The sequence below is a fragment of the Aquila chrysaetos genome, chromosome 1 (assembly GCF_900496995.4).
Source record: "Aquila chrysaetos chrysaetos chromosome 1, bAquChr1.4, whole genome shotgun sequence".
In the NCBI taxonomy this organism is placed as follows: Eukaryota; Metazoa; Chordata; class Aves; order Accipitriformes; family Accipitridae; genus Aquila; species Aquila chrysaetos.
In genome coordinates, this window is record NC_044004.1 from 78,910,912 (window position 1) to 78,931,201 (window position 20,290).

At 43.4% G+C, this 20,290-nt stretch overlaps 2 long non-coding RNA genes across 2 annotated transcripts in view; one reads left to right on the forward strand and one right to left on the reverse strand.

Moving 5' to 3' along the window:
* LOC115345712 overlaps positions 1 to 20,290 on the forward strand; it is a 46,637-nt gene that overhangs the window by 3,329 nt on the left and 23,018 nt on the right. Inside the window, exons 2-4 of the long non-coding RNA XR_003924926.1 lie at positions 3,602 to 3,829; positions 5,760 to 5,849; positions 8,105 to 8,199. This is a non-coding gene — a long non-coding RNA (uncharacterized LOC115345712). The remainder of the gene's footprint in view (positions 1 to 3,601; positions 3,830 to 5,759; positions 5,850 to 8,104; positions 8,200 to 20,290) is intronic.
* LOC115345715 lies at positions 3,591 to 16,629 on the reverse strand. The gene is made up of 4 exons (XR_003924928.2): positions 15,652 to 16,629; positions 10,498 to 10,709; positions 9,412 to 9,554; positions 3,591 to 3,701 (listed from the first exon to the last, which is right to left on the reverse strand). It is a non-coding gene; the product is annotated as an uncharacterized LOC115345715 (long non-coding RNA).

Sequence of the window (20,290 nt, forward strand, 5' to 3'; positions counted from 1 at the left end):
AGGACATATTTTTAATATTGACGAAAATGGAAAAAACAAGCTCAGCCAAATTTGTGCTCCAGGCTTGGACTGTGAACACTGACAAACTCTCTCAGCTACGTCCAGCTGCGGAGGACGGGGAGTTCAAGAAGTGCACAGTCCATCAATGGCTCCTGTGTGCCTCTTACTGCCCTCATATCTGAATGTCCCCCAGTCATCTTCCTAACTCTTCTGTGTGGTAAGGAGTGATAAAATTTTAGGTTAAAAGAGAAAACTGAGTTTCAAATATACCAGCACTTTCCTCCCTGGTGGTAGAGGAGGCACCACCAAGGAGTGAGTGATTCCACCCACAGCCCAGACTTCTCTTTTTCATCTCTCTCCCCATCGAAAGTAGAGGGAGATGGAATGGTAGATTAAACCAGGTGCCTCTCTTTTTTATGATTAAATTAGGAAAAATGAATCTACCTTAACTGACTTCCCCAGCAACACACATAATGGTTAGCTGGGGCAGTGACTAACTAATCCATCTGCTGGTATCCTAATTACGGATATCACGACAGTGGTTTTTTTGTCTTATTGTATGAGTATGGAAGAAAAGCTAAAGAAAATTAACTTTGGTTGACCCAAACAAGAAGTTTTTTGTCTTTGGTTGGTTGGGTTTTTTTAGCCTGTTTTTTTAACATGTTCTGATTGTCCTGGAATATTATTCTCAACCAAAGTCTAACTTTTGAAAATTGTAAGTTGTTTGTTTAGCTCTTTCTAGCTTCTAATTGTTTAATTTAGTTCAGTTCCAGCTTGCAAACAATTTCCTCTCTAGAGTTGTTTTCTTTATGAATTATATAAGGAAAAAGAAGTCCTTCAGCCCTGAATTTAAACACCCTGCCTCGGTACTACTTCTCTTGTGGGCAGCGGCACCATTTGTGCAAGGGAAGTAATGAATTCTTATATGATCTTGACATTAGAACTAGCAATATCTCACACTGATAAAGTGCCTTAAGAAAACAGTAGGATAGGCTGGTACATGTACCATAACGTATTAAATGAATATAGCCAGGATAAATACCTAAAAATGCCACTATGTATTAAATTAATGTATCGGCAGTGAATGACTGCAATTCCCACCTCCTTGAATTTCAGAAAAGAACTTCCATTTTCCTGGCGGACGTCTCTTTTAATACGGGGGCAATAGAGACTGAGATTGATAAATAAGCAAGCAAAACCACAAGTCAAATGGTGCCAGGCTCCATTCTGAATCTCCTGCATATGATCCCAACAGCCTCAAACAGCCAGCAGGCAATTACTGTTCACAACAGCAAGGCATCTCCAGGGCGCTGGGTCTGCTGTGATCATTTATCAGCTCTGTGTTGAAAAATTCATCACTGTAACTGAAATTCATATTTTGTTCTGCTTCCCTGAAATGCAAGGTGAGCCCTTAACGTGGCGATAGCAGCACCCTTCCCCACCAGAACTTTACAAATCTCACTAAAATCTTTCTTTGCCATTTTGTCTTAATAATAACATGCACTGAGCACATAATACAAGGAACGGTACTTCTGTCATACAACAAAGTTAATAAAAGACCTCGTACAAAATTCTTACAGCATGTAACAAGTTTCCGTTCATATAAATACGTATATATTTGTTGTTGTTCTTTACAAACGCAGAAGCATGTAGCATGGTAACATGCACTGACTACTCGTGCACCTGAGCAGCAGACCTCTGCAGGGATTTTGCTGATTATCCCCAAGTGCACGGACATGGGGGAGTGGCAAGTTGGGCTGAGCTTAAAAAGGGCTGTGCCGGAGAAAGTAGCAAGGACTGTTAGAGGAAATGGCCATTTTCACTAACGTCTTACAACTGAATACTTTGACCTGGTTAGTATTATCTTGATGATGAATACCCTGCTCCTCTTTTGTACAACCTTGTGCTCTTAGACCCACATTGTATTATGTACATGCATACGTTATATAACTGCTACAAGATTTTATGTTGAGATTCCAAGTTTTACAGCTATACAGGACAAAAGCCGAGTCTGCGTATTGCAAAGTGTGCGTGGAGTTTGAGGATGCTGTGATCAATACAAAATGGGGAGGTTTCATAGTTAAGACAAAATTAAATCTTAACTGTCTTTTTCACAGAATGAACTTTCTTCTTACTGCCGAAATTACTAGCTGGGCTGCGAGGCACACTGCCACCAAGGAAGAGAAATTCCTTAGGTCTCCGCTGGTGCTTCATTTATATCTGGCCTAACAGACAGAATACTGAGTCTGGACTGCAAAGTTATCATTATAATGTCAATATAAATATAATTACATTTTCTCCAGCAGTGGAATTAGTGCCACTAGGAAACAAAATCATTTTAGGTTTCTCCTGCTGCGTTTGTATGAGCTTGGGGTCTAACTGGCAACCAGGGAAATTTGGCCTTTGTGCTCAAATAATGTAATTCTATGCTTTCCATCTCGAGATGAAATTACTACTAGTGGGATTTATGCCATAGGAAAAGAATTTTTGTTGCTAAATCTTTTGGTTGTTCAGGCTGCTTTGTCTTACCGCATAAAGATAGTTATTTAACTGAATTCGCATACATATATATATACAGCTAGAGATATGTATATATGTCTGTGTGTTGGTTTGGGTGTCTTTTTAGGGAAGCTAGTGTGAAAGACATTATGATGATGTGAATCATTATGATGAGTGCAGTTTTAATGGAAAAGATGATGAGCCTCCTGGTACCTATTCCCTGTATCCCTGAGCACACTCATTTTCTAAGACTCTGGAGGTGGACAAGGGCTATCAGCTGTCAGGTCACCAATTTTCACCCACTCTGACATAACTTTCTAGACCGCTCTGAATACAAACTGCTCTGTCTCCGCTGCGAGCACGCAGTAGTGAGCCCTGGGATGCTGCTCCCCACGTCTCCTTATTGGGGACCCAGACAGGGCGTGCTAAAGATTTCCTGGCAGGCCACGTGCCCACGTTTTTCCTGGTGAAAGCAAGGACTGGGGATAGGAAAGGGGAAGGGCTTGGTTAACCATAGCCTTGTAGTCTCTGTTTTAGTGTACATGTCAGTTAGGAAATAAATGAACCGCTGCAGATTCCTGGAGCATTTCTTGTGCATCGGGAGATTCGCTTTTCCCTTAGTATCACAGAAGACATGGTATTAGCTTAGTGATGGTGAAGACCTAATTCTCCCCGATTAAAATTGTACCTCCTGTGCCAGTACTGCAGTGGACTAAACTGTTCTCAAGAATGTTCTCAAATGAGATAAAATCAACAAACTGAAGCCAATTTCTCTTACACATAGCTATAAGCCTCTTTCAAAAAAGTCTGAAGTTATACTACATGACAAGTATTTCAGCTGCTGCTTTAGCATTGTCCAACTGCAGTGATTTAGAGCAAAGCCTTGCCTGCATTTCGATGAAAGCAAGGGGAAAATTTGTGCTCAGGCTTGCCTGGCCAGCTGGATTCTGAGTGCAAATCAAGCCCTTGTACTGCCCTTATTCAAGTATTAAGGGTACAAATAGGGTGAGGGTAGGTTGGCATTTTAGTTGGGATCAGAAGTGCACTTCTGAAGCGTATCTCCTGATTTCTGCCACTTACCGTGCTTTTTCTTGCACTGCAGGTCAGAGCATAGGCATCAGACTTTGGGGTGAAACCAACATCGGAAAGGTACTCCAGGAGGACAATTCCTGTGCTCCAGCCCGTCGGCACATGGGACCAGACTGAAAAACCCAACCACACGTACAATATGGATGTGAGGTCCTCATTACCAGCTGTAGATCTGCTCCCGTTTGGCTGTTTAGCTTTCTAATGTAGATACAGCCATCTGACACCCAGAATCCATCAGCAGGTAAAAAATTATTATTGCATTACAGACTGTTGTTTTTACTCCTAAAATTGTTCCAGATAGGCGCTGGAAGCCCTAAAACAATATAATGTTCATCCCAAATGAATTGTTCTCATGATTTAAACTCAAGGCTTTCAAATCCTTAGCACAGGGGTTTTTTTTTGCTCCTCAGCCGAAGAAGTAACTCTGCTTTTGAGACTCTTTGCTAGCATATGCATGTTAGAGACAAAAAAAAAAAAAAAAAAAAAAAAAATCTCTTTTCCCCTCTGACTTACATATCAAATGTGCTTTTTTACTCTTAGGTAGAATGAATCTTGGCTTTAATTACTTTTATACTAATTACGTGCTTTTAATCTATGGTTTAGTGATTTATTAGTTACAGCTGCAGGGAGCAAAATACACATAGTCTAGGGGAAATGCAACCCTTTGTAGATGGCCGCTGTAGGTCCTTTTTAAGGCCTAAGTAGTTTATAGGCTTTGAACAAATGAACACATTTCAGTCTTTAAGGATATCATTGCTATCTCCCTATTAGGTATATAGCACTTGCATTGTTAGTCTAACAACTTTAGATGTTAAAAAAAAAACCAAACCAAAACAAAAAAACAGTTAACAAAAAAGTTTAAAAAAAAGCGTAAAGCCCAAAAAACTTGTAACAGAAAGCTTAAGATCCCGTACTTTCAGACAGGATTTTGTTCAAACATTCTGTATTGGTTTTAAATTTTCCTCTTGTTTTTCTGTCATTGCTATGAAATTGCAAGTGGGTCAGATTCCTAATGTCAGGATAGGATAAATTAATTCACAAACTTTCTAGGTATCTGGATTTAAAGTTTTAGTTGGACCGATTTCTAGTATGTAAAAATCATACACTTGTATCACTCTTCCCTTCTGAACATCTGAAAATGACAACATTAAAGAATTAGTCCCCAGAGCATTATTATCCACTTCCAACTGATGGGGTAAAAAGAGGCTTGATGACTTCTTCAATACACTGTGGTAAAGCTGGGAAAGGAACGCAGATGTCCTGGTTCCTCATCCTGTCCCTGAACCACAAACCACACATCCTTGCCTTATTAGCGACAATCACAGCACATGAAAACAGACTATTTATATCTAAATATTTCATCTGTTCTCACTCATTATTCCCTAACTCACCAATGTAATTATGTTGGCAAGGCGACAATATCTTTTTCCCAGTAAGCGCAAACAGATTGTTAGGTTTTCTGCCGAGATACAAGCTGCAGAAGAAGAGCTCCCAAATAACTGAGATCAAAAGGACTGTGTTTTCATTGAACCATCCTTGGTAATGCAGCAATGGGAGAGAAGATTTCTTAATATCTTCCTTGCTTGACTCTGACAGCTGTATTAAAAGCACTGATCAAGAAAGGTTAACATTGTAAAGAATATCGACCCAGAATGAGTTAAGCCAAAGAGAAAAAAAAATTAAAAGGGGCTTTAGAAAGTTGTGTTTTTTCAATCAGTTCAATTCCTACTCAATATTCCGAGACTGTTGTGCAGGGGATGAACCTACCCCTTCTGCAAATCCCCAGTAGGATGGCCCCTGTCCTGGACTAAGTTCCCTGCTTGGAACCTTAAAGCACATGCAAGTGTGAAAAACCCATTAGGAGGTGGCTGTGGGCAGGGCTCAGGGGTGCTGGTGGCTTCGGCCGGGTGTCACAGCTCAATTCCCATCGTTCGTGCACCACTGGGAATGCTACAACCGCACATCTGGAGACAGCTTGCCCTGGAAGGGCTCGCAAGCCTGCAAACGAGAGTTGGGATCTCTGCAAAGTAAGTGCAGGTCTAATGATAACGCAGTTGAAACGAGCAGGGTATTTATTTAGCTGATAGCTTTGGCTGAGTTTATACTTGATGAAGCAAACAGAGCATTGCTAGCCCATTTGATATGCTGGATGTTTCTTTTATACAAACAAGGGAGAAAATGGAAGAGGCTATAAGAACAAAAACTTGCAGTGGTTGAAGGTGTTAAACTGGATCCATAACGAGAAGAACAAATTGATTAAGGTAAGCTAACAGACATAAAGAAATGCAATTTTTCCATGTCAATACAAACCTAGTGAATTGTATTAATTTGGGAGGTTTGCTGTAAGGTTGTAGCCAGATCTATTTCTAAGTTCTTTCCAAACACACTATTGATAATACTGTGTAAAAGTTAATCAAGCAATATTTAGCAGTCCTCTGAGTTTGCATAACAAGCAACTTTGGATAGAAAAATAAGATTTGTGCAAGGTATATCTGAGATGCACATTTCATAAATATTGTTACAAATTGTCTAAGTGATTACGTATTCTCTGAGTAGCAAAAATCATGGTAATTCTGGTAGAATACTTGCTTCCATATATGGGGAATAATGATGCATCCTGGGCAAAATACAAAAGTCATTGAGAATTTTGCTACTGAAGTCAGTGACGCCACATTTCACTCTATATAAAGGCAAGGACCTCTCAGCTCTTGACACTGCTTGGGCTGCCTCATCCTGGGACTGAAATGGCAGCTACAATCTGTCTCTCAGATGCAGACATCTTAACATTGTATTATATATATGCCACGTGTACAATCCTTTTTATTTTTCAGTGACATGCAGAGGCATGCTTGCATTTGTTGGTATGTAGACAACACATACACTAGTTCTTCTCAACAGGATACTGGAGTTTATTGCCATAAAACTCTGGGTTACTAATTCCAAGCAGACTCAGAGCAAAGGCTGGGAATACAACATTGATTCACAGTGTTCAGGTTTCAAAAATGATCACCAACTAAGAGGAACATTTTGGCTGGAATTCTTACCACGCACCCCCAAATGTAACCCTAAAAAGTCTCCCCAGTAGTGGAACACAACTAGTTATATTTGAGAACAATGGAGGGAGAAGGCAGCTAAAGAGCACTATATTTTCATTTGTTGCTAGTCAGAAACACTCCACTGTACATGTGCTCTTTTGTTTTTTCTTGTCCAGTGTTTGGTGACTCAGTACAGCCCCAGTATGATATTGAAGCCCTCCGTTGTTTAACACCACAAGTGAAATGGGCACCATAACCTCTGCATGGCCCTGGAGCTGCATAGGAATTGTTTCCTGCTCTCTGCAAAGGAAGATGCTTTCAGATTTTGTTAAATGATAACAAATAAGGAAAAGGAGGCCTCCCCTAGTTCTAGCAATCCTATCCCTCCCACTGGGCTTTCCTGGAGGTGGCAGAGTTGAAACTCCCAGGTTTTATTTTCAGAACATGGTCATTTCTCATTTTGATATTTTAAAGTAAACAATTCTTGGTTCCCATGTATTATTCAAGTAGAGAGAAGTGGGTATCCAGTGCATACATAATCAAACACCCAGCCTGCACCAGACAACCTTCTTGGATCACTTGAGAAATTTCCCTATTGCTATTGTTATCATTCTCCATTCACTTCCTCCAATTATTTTACACTTCAAACATTGTATCCCATGTTTACCCCACAGCTGTGGGGTGAAACAAGCAAGAGCTGTGTTCCTTCAACACAGCTCCCTTGAACAGTGCTAGCCCACAGGGGAAGAGAGGTAGCTGCACAGATGTTGCTGGTATCACGTTAATACAGAAATAACCTGCTGAAAGTAGATTTGTTTTCAAATCTTTCAGTGAGAAAAGATCAGTTTCAGAGAGAGGAATTAATGATTTTTTAACCTGCCTATCATGCTCTTTCTTTGCCAGAATGCAAAATCATTATTGGTGTTTCAAGCTGTAAGGAGTAATGGTGAGGATATTTTTGTTACTGCCAAAACATTTCCATGAAACTGCTATTCAGATCAAATTAACTCGAAACTGCAAAGCATGTGTGGATTCCAAATTACTCAACTTGGAGACATTGTTGCATATTGAAATTACACAGTAGAAACCCGCAAAACACTACCATCGCTTCAGATTCGCAGGAATGGCAAAAATAGCTCTTAAAAGAATTCTTCTCCTTAAATGCAGTACTGTAACAGACACAGGATTTTGCTATATTTATAACAGTATTTCACTACCAGAAAAAAATAGCTTTTCACTCTTTCAGGCAGACTGGTTAGTTCTGACTATTGTTTCTACAGCACTTTAAACATGAACAGCACTGCTCAAAGAGAACAGTGGCGTGGAAGTGATGCATTAGGAAACTAAAGCACAAAAAGCAAAGAGCTATGACTATTTGTGGAATGACAGACTGAAAATATAATTTCAAAAAGTGCAGTAAACTGTCAGAGCTGGTAGGATCCTATTAACTACTCTATTTATAACCCACAATTATCTTTCAGCAACACACCAGTTATGGAAAAGACTCAAAAATAGCACCAAAGAGAGGACAGGGCAATACTGTGAATTTCAACTCTTTGATGAACCATCATTCAAGGTATTTCAATGTGTTTTCCTTTGCATAATATTCTAAATAGCATTATTGCTGCTTTTCAATAAGGATTCTGTGTTGCAATGAAAGAATGATATGACCATGTGTGATGGAAAAGGACTTAACTGCAAGGTTCAAGCAAAGGATTTATTTGAACTTCACTTAGAGACTTAACACGCCACTATTGCAGGTTTTACAGATACAATGGAGGAATGCACACTTGCAATTTTTTAGGGCAAGAGTAGGACATAATTACAACCACAAGCGATTCACAGACAACCACAAGCACACACATGTTTACAAACTTAAAGCATCAACAATATTCACTTACCCCTCCAGGTAAGGGCTTTCAATCCCAGGGAATGTACCTCGACCAGCATCCCGATCAAGGCGGGGGGAAGGGTTTCCTTCACAAGCCAACTGTATAGTTGAAGTGACTCCCCTATTTCCAACCTGAATCTTAGAGTTTTTCTCCCCTGACTTGTGGAATGGTGTGTATGGCTATGTCTGAGTGGATTATGATATATGCCTAAATGGATTATGTATATCTGAGTGGAGTTTCCCCTTACCTTTCCTTTGTTGGTCTGTGATTGTTTGAATACACAAGGTTGTCGTCTGAAACTGAAGCTGAAACCCTCCACGTTTTGGGGTTTTTTTACCTTGCTTCCTCAGGCAACTGAATAGTGGTTGGATTGAGACTCAGGGCATACTATTTATTAAGGGATTTCAAGGCTTAGTTCAGGTTTTGGTTCTTTGAATGGCACAGCCACCGCCCCGTTTAGTTTAGGGTTTATCAGACAACCCAGGGCTAAGCTGTCTGCACAGCTCCCTGTGAGTTGTCTCTGCAGAGAGACAGGGCCTCAAGGCGATCCAAGGCTGGGTCGCTTTTGTAACCCCCCACAAGTTGCCTGTATGCACTAGACATGGTGAAACTCGTTTGTGAACTATGAGCCGGACAATCCACACACCATCTTAAAGACATGCCTAAGAGTACCGTGGTTCCGTAAAAGAACCATAAAGGTAATTTTCCAAGAATCACAGGAAGGGCTGTCTAATTTGGCAATGGAGGTGAGGGGTCATTTTTCTTCAGTAGAGTGGGGATGGACAGATGGAAACACTATATGTAGACAAAATCTAAAGTGATAAAACCAGAAACTTCAAACTCTGCTGTCAGAAAAGAGTTGACAAAAAAAAGTGAGGGCTGTAGAAAGAGCTTACCTGTGAGGAATATTGACTGTGGCACTGGAGTGGGGTCCTTTGCCCTTTCAGTCACTGGTAATTGGAGATTGACATCTAAAACTTGTGTGCTTTTTCCATGCAAGTTTGTAGTTGATTTGTTCTCATTCCTTCAGTGAAATATCCTGAAAAGCAAACAAGAAAGCTATAGGATAAAACAGGTTCCCCAGATGTCGTGAGGAGTGCTCGATGGGCGTTTGTCTGTAACAGGAAATATGTGCTCTTTCAATATGGTATGTTTTATTGTGGCATAAAATCATAGTGATTTCAGAATCAACTTGATAAAAGGATATTCTGCACTGGTTAGTGTCTGGTGTATAAGAAGAGTCATAGATAAGGCATCTTGTCTAGAACAATCTGATATGCTCCTCTGGGAAAGGGAAAAGAAATTAAAAAAATAAGCGTATTGGGAGGAATGAAATACGAATGATCTTTTCAGAGGCTGTGCTTTTTCCACTTTTTCTTTTAATATGCATGCAATGGCTGCTAAATAAGCAGAATATAAAGAAGAATGTCCACAAGCATACACAGTGCACACATTTCAAAACAATCTATAAAACTTACTGTCACATGCAGATGAAGTGTTTTATCCTTAAAAGGATTAAGGTTTGCATGTCTTGGAGGAGAAAAAACCCACTTCCCCTTCAGTTTCACAAAATCAGACCAATTACTATGTTATTAGCGATTAAATTCTTTATCCAGACTTAGCAGACAGAAGCAATGAGCGATGCTACAAAACACACAGGACAGCATGGCATTGGCTTTTTAAAATTAATACAAGTTTCTTCTACTAAAATCCATCTGTTATGCAAGTTGGACATAAATTCTTGGAAAGCCATGATTTTGATGAGAAACACGCTAAAGGTGAGGTAGCCCTTTAAAAACAGAGATTATCTTGTAACCTGGGATTTCCTTTGTAACTTTTAAATTAAATTCTTTCTGAACAGTCCTGTCCTCTGTAATGCCAAACACTTTAGAAGATGACTATGAACTCTTCCATGTTTTCCATGATATTTTCATTGACTGAAGAGATGTTCGTCTCCTCAAACACAGGTACAAAATACACACCTGCAAAGCCAATGATCTGAGAATGCTTGAAATGGTGATGAAGGAGCTGACTGCCACATTCACACCTCACTATCTGGAGTACTTTTTACATGGTAGGTTTGGCAATGCTCTTGACGTCACCCAGAAGAGAGTGCACAAGGTTTCCCACATCATCTCTGTTCTCACAAATTCTTGTGGCTTCCAAGAGGAAGAGTTAGCTCTTTGTTCTCCACCTTAAAGAAAAAGAAATTTAAATTATGGCTCTGACTCAGTAGGGCATTTCAATACCTAGTTTAAAGCATCCAATGAGCTCCAGTGAGTACAGAAAGTGTGTGGGCAGTCTGAATGACATAGGCACATACATAAATATTCTGCTGAATGAGGCTTCAAACATGCAGTTAGATAAAAAGGAACACAGTAATTCCTTTTTTATCCCTTCTTTTTTTAACAGTATTTAACTACATTTTTCTTGAACAGGTGTGTGAAAAGCTGCACTATTGTAGATAAAAATATATAAAATGTGGTAGATTAAAGATTTGGAAATTAATTTCTCAGGGGACCTTTTCCAGTCTAGACTCTATTGACATATCCTGCCAATTTGTTTGTCTGTTCTCCCTGTGAACATAACATTTGATACTGTAGGCAACATAAAGATCTTTGATAAGCTTGCTACTTCCTGCAGCACTCTGTGTTCACAACGAACTTTTTAAATACAATTTATAGCTTTCAGCTTTCCATTCACCAAGAATGGAGATTATCCAGGGAAATATCAAAAAAAAAAAAAAAAAAAAAAAGCACTAGTATAGTTGGAGATCACCTAAATGCACTGATCATAGAATCACAGAATCATTTAGGTTGGAAAAGACCTTCAAGATCATCGAGTCCAACCGTCATCCATGCCCACTAAACCATGTTCTGGAGTACCTCGTCTACGCGCTTTTTTGAATACCTCCAGGGATGGCGACTCAACCACTTCCCTGGGCAGCCTATTCCAATGTCTGACACCCCTCTCAGTAAAGAAATTTTTCCTAATATCCAACCTAAATCTCCCTTGCCGCAACTTGAGGCCATTTCCTCTTGTCCCATCACCAGCCACCTGACAGAAGAGACCAGCACCCACCTCACTACAACCCCCCTTCAGGTAGTTGTAGAAGGCAGTAAGGTCTCCCCTCAGCCTCCTCTTCTCCAGACTAAACAACCCCAGTTCCCTCAGCCGCTCCTCATAAGACTTGTGCTCCAGGCCCCTCACCAGCTTCATTGCCCTTCTCTGGACACGCTCCAGCACCTCAATGTCTTTCCTGTAGTGAGGGGCCCAAAACTGAACACAGTACTCGAGGTGCGGCCTCACCAGTGCCCAGTACAGGGGAACAATCACTTCCCTGCTCCTGCTGGCCACACTATTTCTGATACAGGCCAGGATGCCGTTGGCCTTCTTGGCCACCTGGGCACACTGCTGGCTCATACTCAGCCGGCTGTCGACCAGCACACCCAGGTCTTTTTCTGCCGGGCAGCATTCCAGCCACTCTTCCCCAAGCCTGTAGCCCTGCATGGGGTCACCGTGACCAAAGTGCAGGACCCAGCACTTGGCCTTGTTGAACCTCCTACGATTGGCCTCGGCCCATCGATCCAGCCTGTCCAGACCTCTCTGTAGAGCCTTCCTACCCTCAAGCAGATCGACCCTGCCTCCCAACTTGGTGTCGTCTGCAAACTTGCTGAGGGTGCACTCAATCTCCTCATCCAAATCATTGATAAAGATATTAAACAGAACTGGCCCCAATACTGAGCCCTGGGGAACACCACTTGTGACCCGCCGCCAACTGGATTTAACCCCATTCACCACAACCCTCTGGGCTCATCCATTCAGTCAGTTTTTTACCTAGCGAAGAGTACACTTGTCCAAGCCATGAGACGCCAGCTTCCCAAGGAGTATGCCATGCAAGACAGTGTCAAAGGCCTTGCTGAAGTCAAGGTGGATAACATCCACAGCCTTTTCCTCATCCACTAGGCAGGTCACCTGGTCATAGGAGGAGATCAGGTTGGTCAAGCAGGACCTGCCTTTCGTAAACCCATGCTGACCAGGCCCGATCCCCCGCTTGTCCTGGACTTGCCACGTGAGCACTCTCAAGACAAACCATTCCATAATCTTCCCAGGTACCGAGATCAGGCTGACAGGCCCGTAGTTCCCCAGATCCTCCCTCCGACCCTTCTTGTAAATGGGAGTCACATTGGCAAGCCTCCAGTCCTCTGGGACCTCCCCTGTTGACCAGAATTGCTGACAGATGATGGAGAGTGGCTTGGCAAGGACCTCCACCAGTTCCCTCAGTACTTTTGGATGGATCCCATCGGGTCCCATAGATTTGTGAGTGTCCAGATGGCGTAGTAGGTCACTAACTATTTCCTCCTGGATTAAGGGGGGTATATTCTGCTCTTCATCCTCGCCTTCCAGCTCAGGGGGCGGAGTACCCTGAGGATAACTGGTCCCCCTATTAAAGGCTGTGGCAAAGGCAGCATTAAGTACCTCAGCCTTTTCCTCATCTCTGGTGGCTACGTTCCTTTCTGTATCCATTAAAGGATAGATATTGTCCTTGGGATTCTTTTTACTGTTAACATATTTGTAAAAACATTTTTTTGTTGTCCCTTACAATAGTGGCCAGATTTAGTTCTAGCTGAGCTTTTGCCTTTCTAATTTCCTCTCTGTATGATCTAACAAGATCCCTGTACTCCTCCCAAGTTGCCTGCCCTTTCCTCCAGAGATGATAAACTCTCCTTTTTTTCTTGACTCCTAGCAAAAATCTCCCCGTTCAGCCAGGCCAGTCATTCTCCTCGGCGGTTCAACTTGCTGCACATGGGAATAGCCTGGTCCTGAGCCATTAAGATTTCCTTCTTAAAGAATGTCCATCCCTCCTGGACCCCTTTGCCCTTCAGGACCGCCTCCCAAGGAACACTCTCTCAACCAGTGCCTTGAAGAGGCCAAAGTTTGCCCTCCAGAAGTCCATAGCGGTGGTTTTGCTAACCCCCTTCCTTGCCTCACCAAGAATTGAGAATTCTATCTTTTCATGGTTGCTAAGCCCAAGACGGCCTCCGACCATCACACCTCCTACCAGTCCTTCCCTGTTCATAAACAGTAGATCTAGCAAGGCTCCTCCCCTGGTTGGCTCACCCACCAGCTGTGTCAGGAATTTATCTTCCACACACTCCAGGAACCTCCTAGATTGTTTACTCACTGCTGTGTTGTATTTCCAGCAGACGTCTGGAAAGTTCAAGTCCCCCACGAGAACAAGGGCACACGATTCTGAGACTACTGCCAGACACTTGTAGAATGATTCATCCGTCTCTTCAACCTGGTTGTGTTCTATAACAGACTCCCAGCACAATATCTGCGTTATCGGCCTTCCCTCTCATCCTCACCCACAAGCACTCCACCTTATCATCACAATTGTGTAGCTCTGTACGGTCAAAACATTCCCTAACATAGAGAGCCACCCCACCACCTCTTCTACCTTGCCTATCCCTTCTGAAGAGCTTATAGCCATCCATTGCAGCACTCCAGTCACAGGAGTCGTCCCACCATGTTTCCGTGATGGCGACTAAGTCACATCTATCTTGCTGCACGATGGCTTCCAGCTCCTCCTGTGCTGCGTGCATTGGCATAGATGCATTTGAGCTGGCCTATCGAACCCACCCCTAACATTGGCATGCTGCCCCCAGGCTCATCTCTGGTGCACCTGGTTTTATCCCTTACCCTCTTCAAACCTAGTTTAAAGCCCTCTCTACGAACCCTGCGATCTCACGAGCGAAGATTCTTTTACGCCTTTGAGATAGCTGGATACCATCTGTCCCTAGCAAGCCTGGTGCCGTGTAAACCTCCCCATGATCAAAAACCCCAAAATTCCACTGATGGCACCAGCCTCTGAGCCACATATTAACCAGGTGTGTTTTCCTGTTCCTTTCAGTATATTTCCCTGCCACTGAAGGGATTGAAGAAAACACTACCTGTGCTCCCAATCCTTCCACTAATCGCCCCAGTGCCCTGAAGTCCCTTTTGATTGCCTTTGGATTTCTCTCTGCAATCTCATCACTGCCAACCTGCACAACCAGCAATGGGTAATAATCAGAGGTCCGAACCAGACCAGGGAGTTCCCTGGCAATGTCTTTTACCCAGGCCCCAGGGAGGCAGCAGACTTCCCTGTGGGATGGGTCAGGTTTGCACATTGGGCCCTCTGTCCCCCTCAGAAGGGAGTCACCTACAACAATTATCCTCATTTTTCTTTTTTTCAGAGGATGTGAGAATGCATGGGGCTGCCCGACTGAGCATAGGCACCTCCCTAGATAGGGCTTCACCTACACCCTGATCTTTATTGACCCGGTCCTCAAGTTCCAGAGCCCCATACCTGTTGCATAGGGGCAACTGGGAAAGTGAGGGAGACCAGGAGGGGATTCACCTGCCTCCCCGAGCAGGGACCTGTATCCATTTCCCTCCATCTCTCAGGTCCCCTCCTGCCTGGTGGCATGAGGGCAGGGGAACCTCCGGAGGCTTCTTGCGGAGCCTCCATCTGCTGCCTCTGCCTCAGGGATAGTAGGGTGTGGGACCACCAATCTATCTCCCTCTCACACTCCCTGGTACTCCTCAACCTTTCCACTTCCCCCTTCAGCTCTACCACCAGGCACAGCAGATCATCCACCTGGTCACACCTCACACAAGAGGTGTCCCTGCTGCCCTCCATCATCAGTGATAGACTCAGGCACTCCCCGCAGCCAGAGACCTGGACAGCTGCACATTTACATGGGAGCTCTGTCTGTGTCACCGCATTTTTCCTAACAATGGCTTTCACCCGAGTGGCAACCGTACCTGGGTCTCCCTCTGGGCCGACACCCACCACTTGAGTAGCCTTCTCGAGCTGGGAAGAGGGGGGGCTGCGCCCTACCAGCACGAACTGCCGCGCAAACTGCCGCGCCACACCATTTGCCCACCCTGTTCACCGTGCTCCTGGTCACTGGCACTCCTCAGGGCCGTTCAAGTCTCCCGCGGTTGCCCGCAGCAACACCCACGGCGCCTCCAGAGCCTCTCTCGCGAGAGCTGCCGGCTCCAGCCGGGTCCCCCTGCTCTTCCCTGGGGCTCCCAGGCCTCGGGGACCTCCCGCTCTGCCTCAATCCCGCGCTTCGCCGCCCACTTACCGTCGCCTCCGCTGGCCTCGCCGCCAACTGAACGCTGCTGGCGGTTACGCCGCGTTTAAATCTCCCGCAGGTGCCCACGGCAACGCCCACGCCGCCTCCAGAGCCGCTGATGGATGTGGGAGCTCATCTTGAATCTGTGTTGATGGATGTATCCATATTAGGTAGCATTATTGGAGATGTCTTTGCCACCTTTCGAGTGGAAGCATCGAGAGAGCTTATGCCTTCCCTGTGTGTTCAGTGGTGACTCCAAGATAGGCTTTTTCACAGTGGCTTTTTTTCCCTCACCAAAAAACCAAAACTCTTCTTTAAAGACTGTTACCTTTGTCAAACTGCAATTTTCACAAAAAGATTACTCTACCCTTTCCATACTTACAAATTTCCTTCAGTCTTACTCAACCATTTTCCATAAACACATGGGTAAAAGTGTGACTTTTAGATGTTGTGGGATGCTTCCTCAAAACTGGTGTACTAGAAGGTGCAGAGCAATCCTGCAGCAGTTCTTAATGAGTTACCCTGCCTTCAGGGAAGGCTTGCTTTCAACTTCCAAAAGTTAAAATTGGCCAAGTCCTAAGTCCTTGAAGAGACAGTGGAACGACAAGTATCTCTAGAATGTCCAATAACCCAAAATCCCTCATAGCATGAAGTTCCAGGACATACACATAATTCAGTGCCATCTTCTCTGCATCACTCCCATTGTGCATGTTTTCACCATGCGCCTTCATGCTTTCCATGTTTTCACCATGTGCCTTCAGCCCACGGTAGACTATTCTCAGCTTTAAAATCTCCTGTTAAGACGAGGCATCTCCGAGTTGTTACTTCTGTGCTAACATCCTCTCATCACGTTTACCCTCTACATGGTGGATACATACTGCTGAACCGGTAGGGTTTCGTTGTGATCTTGCTCATTACCTCAGTCTTCACCCTTTGGTAGCTATTTACACCAGTACCAACAAACCGGAGACTTCTGGATGTAGACCGCTGGAGACAAAGCTGCACAAAAGAAATAAAAGGCATTTCCACCAGAAAGATTCCAGAAACTAAGCTGATCTTCAGGGGGTGATGCTGACTCATTAATGGTACTTCTTGCAGTGCCTTTATTGCTTTTTAGTTAAGCACACAATGTATCTGTATAATTAAGCCACAGGCGTAATATGGGACAAAAGGCACATGTGGGTTTTTTGCTGTTTTTAATTTTCTTCCTTCTAGTTATTACTGGGCCCACTGTAATGGAAACAACTAGACGTGAAGAAGAGTTGTGCTCAAATTCTGCCATTTTAGATCAGTTTGTAAAATTCACGCTGTTTTCTGAAAATACTAATATTTACTACAAGTTAGATAAAGCACATTTTTTTCTAAATGCCTTCAATTAGTCCAGATATTTTGGTTTAAAAAAAGAAAGGCAAGAATGTTTGGAATTCAAATAAGAAAAATGACCTGGGAATAGGAGAAATCTAGGAAAACTGACTCCTGTTCTCCTCATCAGACAGATCAAACATTTTTCTAGAAATTTACTGAAACCAGCTGTAGGAATAATCAGATCATAATTTACACAGGGAAGCATAGCTAGCTAATTATTTAAGATCTTCCGAGAAGCTGCCACAAGGGGCAAAGGTGCTCAAGAGAGCTGATTTTGAAGAAAGCTTAGTGAAAGCTGAGGACCAAACTGACCCTTGCGCAGGAAGACAGGGAATCACAGGCAGAGATCCTCTTGGCTAAGCAAGAAGCTTTTTAGTGGTCCGAAATGGAAATGAGACCATACGGGAAGCAGAAACAAGGACAGGCAAGCAAGGGGGCATATATAAAATTATTGCTTGGGTACTTACTGGTGAAATGGGGAAGGCCAAAGCCAAGTTGGAGCTAAAAGTAAGGGATATGTAAAAGTCACAAGGGGCTTCCACAAGTATGCTAGTAGCAAAAGGACCATGAGCTTTTCCTGCAGACTGATCAGAAGTTTACTGAGTGCAGTTTCGGTGAAGAGCTAAGCCCTGTTTTTCAGACTTCATCTGGGCTCTCTACTGCCCAGGCTCTGGTGCATGGACTCGTTTCTGCTCAGAGAAGCACGTAAGAAGAAGAGATGAAAAGGAAGCTCACTCTTTGTGTTCTGTGTGTTTCTGAAGTACCCATCATTGAAATAATTCTGTGCTGTCCATGCATTTAGAGAAATGTCTCCCCTGGGTATGCACAGGCAGCTCTGTTTGAATGCATGATGATACCTCTGAGTTGGTCTTCATCATCCCCCAGAATCACTACTGGAAATCACAGCAGTATCCTTTAGCACAGTCTCTCACAGCTCTCCTGTGGTTATGCCAATGTCACACGGTGGGTAATAGTTAGACATGGACTACCCAATGTGACTGCAGCTGAATTAGGTGCACCTGAGCTGAAGGTACTGAAAGCCATTTAGTCTAGTGCTTGCCCCAAGACAAGCAGCTAATTTTTGAGCTTAGTTCTGTGCAGTTCATGATTCCCACGTTGCGGGGACGCTGTGACAGCCAACAGCGAATTTGAAGCTAGCCTTGTGAAACTGATGTGAGCTGCTACTTCAAGGCTACATGCCTTGATGTTTATGGAGACCAGGCCAGTCATCCACAAGGCAAGCCAGCTCTATTTGGAAAAGTGGCTTTACAGTATCTCTCACCTATATGTACTGAATGAAGCTGAGTTCAAAGCTATCATACAGCTGTAACCCAATTGTGCCAACCATTCTTCAGATTAAATATCCAGACCTAATTACATTGACTTTCTGTGAAGAACCTATTACAGTATGCCAGTGATTAATGTGGCACTTGCTAAGCAATACCATTTCTGCTTTGAAACTGTTCTGCAACAGTGGAAAAAAAATCTTTCTTTTCAAATATGTCTCTAAATATTGCACTAATTTTGCCAACATGGTCTGTAAATGGGCAATACTTCAAATTCTGCTATGGGGTAAAGGGGTAGCATGAAATAGTTTTCACAGAAAATCTATAATTTAGACTACCTGTAGTCTCATTAACCATAATTACTTTGGACTAGATGAGTAATGCTTGAGCCTATAAGCTGGCAAACGAATGTTGTCTGTTCAGAGTCCATTAAGAAGTTCTGTTTTGCTTCAGTCTCTGCCTCTCCCAAATGGAAAGTGAGATGTGGCGATCTTCTGTGGATTTTGTGGCATTCTTTTTAGGATGTTTTTCATACTCTGTACATTGTGTAATAACACAAAAAGCCTCCAGGCTTGTAACTGCATTCCGTCTTTTTATAGAGCAAGCTACAGAAATACCAGAGCACTAGCTAGCAGTCCAGCCATGTACACAAAGGCTGGCCTCCCCATGGCCCTGTAGACATTTTCACCCATCAGTCTAAGTTCCTTCCTTCAAGTCCTGTTAAGTTTGGTTCACCTCTCCTTCCTGTCGTATCTCTGTCTGCAGAACCTCTGAGGCCAGAGATTACCCGGGACATCGCTTTTAGACATACCCTGTAATGTCCTGGCATGGTGGGCTGGTAAGCTTCATTGTTCTTCAGCTGTATTCTTGTGTGGCTGGAGGAAAGAGGCTCCTTCTAGGCTGCTGCTTGCTTCATTTCATAGTGTGATTCCCAGCTGGCACTCTCTGCCGCTCACCTACCACAGTTTCGTGTCTGAGGCTGATAGCTGAGGCTTTTCCTATTGCTTCCTAGTGCTACTTTGGGCCTTTTGTGAGGATTTGTCCTTGCTTCCTTGCAGTCCTCTTCTATTCCCCTTTCACTCTGCTCCCAAGCCTGCATTGCCTCCTGTGCATTGCCTAGATCATCCCACCACTGGGATGGCTGCCTCTCATCTTCTCTCAGGTGGCTTTTATGTAGCTGGACCCAACTATATCAGCATAAATCCAAAGAGTGTCACTGGTTTGCCTTTGCTGATCCACCTTCCCACTGGTCAATAGCACTCCCTTTTATCACATCAGGGCTGAGCAATAGCAGTTTGGCCAACTTTTCTTTTTTTAAAAGAGCAGGATCTGGAGTGAGCCAGTGTTTGAATTATTATCCAATATAGTGGTTTTAAGGGTGAACTCTGTAAGTCAGCGATGCCTGTGAATAACGTGTTATTATAACTAGCTGCAAGCACCATTTTCTGTTTCTTGCTGGAGGATTTTCCTAACGCTGCTTCCAGCATTGCATTTAGATTGCCATCTAACAAGGCAAATCCTATTCACCTATTTTTTTTAATGCTGATACTTGTTTCTGTTTTGTGGGGAGTTTTTTGATGTATATACATCCTGGGAATCTCTGAAACAGTCTCAGCAATGGTACTAATTAGTGCAGGCATGCTCTTCTCCAAAGGCACTAAACTTGGGCAGAGGTATGGTTAGTTTTTTTAGCTAGCATATGCTGATTCAAAACCAGTTCAATCTGCTTTTCGCGAGTTCAAAATACAGGGGTTTTTCTTCTCCCATCTTGACTTTTTAAAGCCGTTGCAGAGGAGAATTATGACGAGAGGAAGACACAGATCTTGGAGGAGACAATGCCTTTCAAAAAATATGCCTGCTCTTCTAGAACTAGTTTTAGTGTAAAATCAAACACAATTGTCTGCTGTCGCTCAGTGCTTCAAGCCACCCAGGAGAAGAGCTTATCCTACTAACCCCCAACGAGAAGTGCCCCACTAGCATCACACACCACCCAGCAA